This window comes from Arachis ipaensis, chromosome B04 (assembly GCF_000816755.2).
Source record: "Arachis ipaensis cultivar K30076 chromosome B04, Araip1.1, whole genome shotgun sequence".
In the NCBI taxonomy this organism is placed as follows: Eukaryota; Viridiplantae; Streptophyta; class Magnoliopsida; order Fabales; family Fabaceae; genus Arachis; species Arachis ipaensis.
This window is the reverse complement of record NC_029788.2, coordinates 38,240,041-38,247,642: the sequence shown is the minus strand read 5'-3', so window position 1 is coordinate 38,247,642 and position 7,602 is coordinate 38,240,041. Positions and strand designations below refer to the sequence as shown.

At 36.8% G+C, this 7,602-nt stretch overlaps 1 long non-coding RNA gene across 1 annotated transcript; it reads left to right on the top strand.

Moving 5' to 3' along the window:
* On the top strand, nt 2,562-6,313 carry LOC107639243. The gene is made up of 4 exons (XR_001620040.2): nt 2,562-2,939; nt 3,027-3,104; nt 4,431-4,531; nt 6,092-6,313. It is a non-coding gene; the product is annotated as an uncharacterized LOC107639243 (long non-coding RNA).

Genomic DNA, 7,602 nt, shown 5'->3' with positions numbered 1-7,602 from the left:
GAAAGAGAAAAGAAGAGAAGAAATTGAGAGAAGAGAAGAAAAGAAGTAGTGTGATGTGAGAACAGAGTCGTGCGTATGCACAGAGTGTCGTACGTACGCACAAAACGTGTAGAATGGGGTTGTGCGGATGCACTAGCACGTGCGAGCGCTCCGGGGAAACTACAACATTTTGGGTCTATGGCCACGGTTGTTTTGGTCACGGTAAAAAACAGTGACCATAGACCCTCTTTGGTCACGATTTTTTAGGGTGACAAAAAAAAGCTATGGTTATGGTTTTTTTGGAAAGGGTGACCATAGAGTACCTATGATCACGATTTTTTAAAAAAGGGTGGCCTAAAAGGGTCTATTGTCACGGTTTTGAGGAGTGACCTAAAGGGGTCTATGGTCACGGTTTTTTATAGTGACCAAAAAGGGTCTATGGTCACAATTTTTCAAAAAAGGGTGACCTAAAAGGGGTATATGGTCATGATTTTGGGGCGTGGCCTAAAATGGTCTATGGTCACGGTTTTGAGGGGTGACCTAAAGGGGTCTATGGTCACGGTTTTTTATAGTGACCAAAAAAGGTCTATGGTCACGATTTTTCAAAAAAGGGTGACCTAAAAGGGGTCTATGGTCACGGTTTTGGGGGTGACCTAAAGGGGTCTATGGTCATGATTTTTTACAGTGACCAAAAAGGGGCTATGGTCACGGTTTTTCAAAAAAGGGTGACCTAAAAGGGTCTATGGTAACAATTTTAGGGGGTGATCTAAAGGAGTCTATGGTCACGGTTTTTGGATGGCCTAAAAGGGTCTATGATCACGATTTTGGGGGTGACCTAAAGGTGTCTATGGTCACGGTTTTTTACAGTGACCAAAAAGGGGCTATGGTCACGGTTTTTCAAAAAAGGGTGACCTAAAAGGATCTATGGTCATGGTTTTGGGAGGTGACCTAAAAGGGCCTATGGTCACGGTTTTAGGAGTGGCCTAAAAGGGTCTATGGTCACGGTTTTAGGGGGTGACCTAAATGGGTCTATGGTCACGGTTTTTTACAGTGACCAAAAGGGGCTATGGTCACGGTTTTTCCAAAAAGGGTGACCTAAAAGGGTCTATGGTCACGGTTTTGTGGGGTGACCTAAAGGAGTCTATGGTCACGGTTTTGGGGGTGGCGTAAAAGGGTCTATGGTCACGATTTTGGAGGTGACCTAAAGGTGTCTATGGTCACAGTTTTGAGGGGTGACCTAAAGGGGTCTATGGTCACGGTTTTTTATAGTGACCAAAAAGGATCTATGGTCACGATTTTTCAAAAAAGGGTGACCTAAAAGGGGTCTATGGTCACGGTTTTGGGGGTGACCTAAAGGGGTCTATGGTCATGATTTTTTACAGTGACCAAAAAGGGGCTATGGTCACGGTTTTTCAAAAAAAGGTGACCTAAAAGGATCTATGGTCATGGTTTTGGGAGGTGACCTAAAAGGGCCTATGGTCACGGTTTTAGGAGTGGCCTAAAAGGGTTTATAGTCACGGTTTTAGGGGGTGACCTAAATGGGTCTATAGTCACGGTTTTTTACAGTGACCAAAAGGGGCTATGGTCACGGTTTTTTCAAAAAGGGTGACCTAAAAGGGTCTATGGTCATGGTTTTGTGGGGTGACCTAAAAGAGTCTATGGTCACGGTTTTGGGGGTGGCGTAAAAGGGTCTATGGTCACGATTTTGGAAGTGACCTAAAGGTGTCTATGATCACGGTTTTTTACAGTGACAAAAAGGGGCTATGGTCACGGTTTTTCGAAAAAGGGTGACCTAAAAGGGTCTATGGTCACGGTTTTGGGAGGTGACCTAAAGGGCCTATGGTCACGGTTTTGGGAGTAGCCTAAAAGGGTCTATGGTCATGGTTTTAGGAGGTGACCTAAATGAGTCTATGGTCATGGTTTTTTACAGTGACAAAAAAGGGTCTATAGTCACGGTTTTTTGAAAGGGTGGCCTAAAAGGGTCTATGGTCACAGTTTTGGGGGTGACCTAAAGGTGTCTATGGTCACGATTTTTTACAGTGACCAAAAAGGGTCTATGATCACAATTTTTCGGAAGGGTGACCTAAAAGGGTTTATGATCACGGTTTTGGGGGGTGACCTAAAAGGGTCTATGGTCACGTTTTTAATCATTTGAATTTTAATTAATTAAAATTTTTATGTATTTTTTATTATTTTAAATATTTTTTCTTTTTAAAATTTAAAAATTTTAATAATTAAAAACTAATAATAATTTTATATAATTTACTTTAAATATTAAAATTTTAAATCTAATTTTATAAATAAAAAATTAGGTTGAATACTATTAATAATTTTAAATTAAAAAATGATTTAAAACTTAATAATATAAAAAATAATTTAATAACTTATTAACGGATGAAAAACTAGCCCAGTGATCATTTATATATAATTCTAAATTCGTTTTAATTATAGTTTAAGTTTTAGTCATGGTACGGTATAAGATAATTGGAACAATATAAAAATTAATTTTGTACACTAAAAATTTAACCATTAAATCGATTATTAAGTTTTGTACTTTAAATAGGGGAAAAAAAACCGACGCCGTCTCTTGTTTATTTGGAAAAAAAATTGAAATACACTGAAGGAAATTGAAAGAACCGAAGGAAATTGAAACCCCCCTTCTTTCTATCCCCAATTCGTAACACTGTGAGAGTGTGACCTCTGAAGGAAATAGAAATGGCAAAACCCTAGCCCCTCATTACCGCCGCCGTCCCAAGCTCCTCAGCGCGGTCGCTTCTTCCTCTTTCCTGTTTTGCAAAACCCAGAAAGCTCAGCACATCTCTTCATCTTCGTTAGCTTCTCTGTTTGTCAAAAGTTAGTGGCCTCCGCTCTTGGTGTACTGCCCTCGATAAGATCTCTCCTTACACCTCCGCCGTCGGCATCGTCGTCTCCATCGGTGTCTCAGTTCTCGGTGTTGCTTGGTATGCTGTTTCCCTTTTCCGTTTCAGATTTTCTCAATTTATTTTACGTAACCAATTTCTGATAATCTTGTTTTTGGATTTGCGAAGGGGGATTTACATAACTAGTAGCAGCTTGATCGATATTGCAATCAAGACTCCCCGAATCACTTGCACGAATCTCATTAGGTACAATTACTGATCTGTCCTTAAAATCCACTCAAATTTCATAGTCTTTAATTAGTCAATGGTTTTATTATAATAATCTCAAGCAACCATCAAATGAAATGGCTAAGCAGAGAGATTAATTAGTTAAGTTCGTCATCCTTGTTTTAATTTTGTGTAACATTTTGGTCTGCATATATATGCTTGTGTAACATTAACATAACACAGTCAAACAAGGTATGTATGTATGTCAAAAGCCTATACTATTACGCGTATCAATTTACTAAGTACTAACAAATTCTTGAATATTCTTCGAGTGCTAATTAAAGGTTGGAGAAAATATCTTAAATTGGAAATAGTTGGCTTGCAATGCCGCCTATAATTAATTAATTACAAGTTACTAGAGAAAAGAAAAAGATGTGTCTCATTATGTTGCTAAAAATAAGGTGGCCATACATCACGTTAGGTTACTGTTGATGGAATTAGTAATTGCTGAAATCATATGCCTCTATGAATGTGATAATGATCTTTATTTATATGTGAGGAGAACAAATTCCATGTGCATAAGATTTTATACTCTATTAATGGTGCATAAATAATGCATTTTCTTATTAGCTTCCTTTGACACTTTATCGATGCTGTTAATAATTAACTGCCTTCAAAGTTGCTTAAAAAGTAGCTCATTATACAAGGCAATGAAAGAACTTTAATAATTTGTGTCTAAATTGAATTTTGTTGGTATAATTGAAATAATAATTCTAAAGTGTTTGAATAAAACTGAAGAAATTTAAAAAAGATAAAATTAAAAGTTAGCAAACGGTAACAATTAAACTAAAAAGTATGTTTTTTCTAATATTTCTTTCGAAAAGTTTAAGTTAAGAGATCAATTTATATAGAGATAAAACAATTTTTGTTGTCTAACTTTTGAATTCGCTTTCAAGTTCACTTACAATATTTTTATGCAGTTTTAATATTATCCATTTTATTAATGATAAAAGCAGGCCTTTTTGTCAATGATTTTTATTTCATTTATGCCTAAATGATGAGCCATGTTGTCATTTTATTTAATATATATCCTTATTATTTGAATGACTTCAAAATGTACTATATAAAATATAAATTCTTGGTACCTGTGTTCAATTTTTAATAGGTTTCCCAATAGGTATATCAAGATCATGGGACACTAATGGGAATTATTCTGCCTATTTTAGATGCAAACCTATGTTAATAAAAAAAGTTAATAACTTAATAAGTGCAAAAAAAGTGTACATTAATATAGGAACTTAAAATTGGGTATTATTTGGTTTTTCCTTTCTAAACTTGATTATTTTGACTTTGTTTTATGTATAGGATAATTTTTTCGTACTGGTAAAGACAACAGGAGTTGAGTAGTTGCTGCGGCACCGTTTATAACAACTTCATATGGCATCTTAAAATGAAGGAACTAAGCAGTAAGTTTATCTCGTAATTTCCATATATAATAATTTGATAGCATATTTAACTAGGTAGTAAGCGGATATGTGATAGCTAGATTGTTACTATGACCTATTAGATCATGTTTAGTAAGTGTAGATATTTGCATTCTTAGGTTTAATCATGTTTTGTCAAAAGATTGGATGGATTTACCAAGATTTGAGAACGAGTACATAGTTGGTGTAAATAATTTTTTAGAGTTTGCCTTCAAAATTGGAAAACCAGTTGGAAAAGAAATCCAATGTCCGTGTGCAAAGTGTGGAAACACTTATTGGCATAAACGAGAAGACGTATATGAGTATCTTATTTGCTATGGGTTTGTCGAAGGTTAGAAACGATGGATTAATCATAGGGAATCAGTAATCCCAACAGTTGTAGATAGTGACATGGATGATCGAGGGGGCGTCGATGATATTGACGGGTTGCTGCATGATGCATTCGGAAATATGACAAATCTTGAAGAGGGGAACAATGGGTTGAATGAAGATGCGAAGAGATTTTATAAGCTGGTAGATGAAGCAGGTCTAGAATTATATCCGAATTGTACTATTGGATTTTCGAGACTATCGTTTATCATTCGTCTTTACCACTTGAAGTGTCTGCATGGTTGGAGTAACACATCTTTTACCTCTCTCTTGGAGTTATTGAAAGAAGCTATACCTGATTTGAACATTCCCACTTCTTTTAATAAAGCTAAGAATATGGTTAAAAACTTGGGTCTTGACTATGAAAAGATTGATGCATGTCCTAATGACTGCATGCTGTATCGGAATGAGTACATAAATGACTCAGTTTGCCATATCTGTGGAGAGTCTCGATATAATCAGACTTCTACTATGTTATCAAATTAAAAATTTCAACCACTATATAAAATAATTGTACTATTTTATCAAATTAAAAAGATGTTACATGGTCATCAAATTGGACATTTGGCTAATTGGCTCCATGAGTACGTATTGAATAGAAGAGTAAGAAACTAATTACGAATTAAGATGCATAACCTACCATTATTTCTTTTCAGAAGGTATAGAAAAATAGATAAAGCAATAATAATACATGAGGGTGAAGGGGTAGCAATCAGCATTGACTCAGTACTCAGTAATATATAGCAATCAGCATTATTATTATTTTAAATTTGACTTTGTCTATTGATTTCACACTCGATCTGGTTTTTCTATTTCGCTGGTGTTGATTACTTGATTTGTTTGATGGGTTGGAAGCTAATAATAGTATTTCGGTATTACCTTATTTTTTAAGCTTCTATTTTGGTTGTGGTTATTTCTTTGTGCTGGATTTTTTTGAGTTTTAAGCGACTTCAACAGGGGAGTTGAAGTTTCACTCAAAGATAGATTAAAAACATATAAACATTACCAAATGGCTCAGTTAATTAGCAAATGCTCCATGTTATTTAGTGGTTGAAATTTTCATATTGATTGACTTATTTAACTTGTGCTCCATATTCATTACTCAACTGTACTACATGCATCATCAAAACCATTTTTGTTCTGTTCTAACTTCTTTATTTCTTTTGCTAATAGGAGGACATGATGTGAAGAAAATATGTTCTATACAAATATAAGATGGGATGGGTCTTCTAATGATTTTGGTTATCTAAATGTATTATTTTGATGTGTTCTTTACATTTTGATAAGAGACTTTATCCGATATTACATGTAATGGATAAATTACACCCTATTTTGATTAGTGTTGTAATGGATATCTAGTTTTTAATGAAACTTTTATGATTTACATTTATTGAATTTCTCATTCTTAGATTTATTTTGTGATTATCATCATTTTGGGATGTGATTATGCTTTAAAAAAATTTCATAAAATAAAACAGGTCGTGACCATAGATAAGTTAGGGCCACGGTGAAAACCGTGATCATAGATAAGGCTATGGTCTCGGCGAAAAACCGTGACTATCGATAAGGCTATGGTCACGGTTTTAAGGAGGGGTGACTATAGATAAGATATGGCCACGGTAAAAACCGTGACTATAGATAAAGCTATGGTCACGATTTTAAGATGGGGTGACCATAGACGCTATGGTCACAGCGAAAAACCGTGACCATAGATAAGGCTATGGTCACGGTTTAAGGAGGGGTAACCATAGGGGCTATGGTCACGATTTTAGGTGGGGTGACCATAGAGGCTATGGTCACGGCCAAAACTGTGACCATAGATAAGGCTATGGTCACGGATTTTGGGAGGTGTGACCTTAGAGGCTATGGTCACGGGTTTTGGTGGGGTGACCATAAAGGCTATGGTCACGGTTTTGGGAAGGGGTGACCATAGAGGCCATGGTCATAGTTTTTGGTGGAGTGACCATAGAGGCTAGATAAGGCTATGGTCACGGTTTTGGGAAGGGGTGACCATAGAGGCTATGGTCACAGTTTTATCACGTGACCACAGATTAACCTATGGTCACGGTAAAAAAATGTGGCCTAAAGTGCCAAAATTTGAACATTACAACCATGACCATAGAAACCGTGACCATAGATAAAAAATCGCAACCATAGGTCTATGGCCACGAGATAATAGGCCACGGCAAAAAACCGTGACTATAGACCTATGGTCACCCTTTTCACTAGATAGACCTTTTTTTGTAGTGCGAGAAGGTGAAATTTGGCTTGTGTGTACGCACACTAGGGATTTCTTTTTTTTTAGGAAAAAAGGTGAGCTGTGTGTGCGCACAAAGGTGTGCGTACGCATAGATGGGAAAAAGGGTAGGGTGCACACACATAAGCTGGTGCGAGCGCCCTGGGCAGAAGGGATGATAAGGAATGTGCGCACGCACAGGAATCTCTTTTTTTAAGAATATCAAACGTCAAAACTAGCGACCAACTTGGCACCTGTGCATACGCACACAGGTCCGTGCGTACGCACAAGAGACAAAAAGAGGGGGATGCAAATGCACAAGGTGTGCGAGCACTCCAAACAGGAGCTGTGCAAAGGGGTGTGCGTACGCACATGTCTGTGCGTGAGCATAGGGTGCAAAAATTGGGGTATGTGTGCGTACGCACAGGTATGTGCGCACGCACATGCT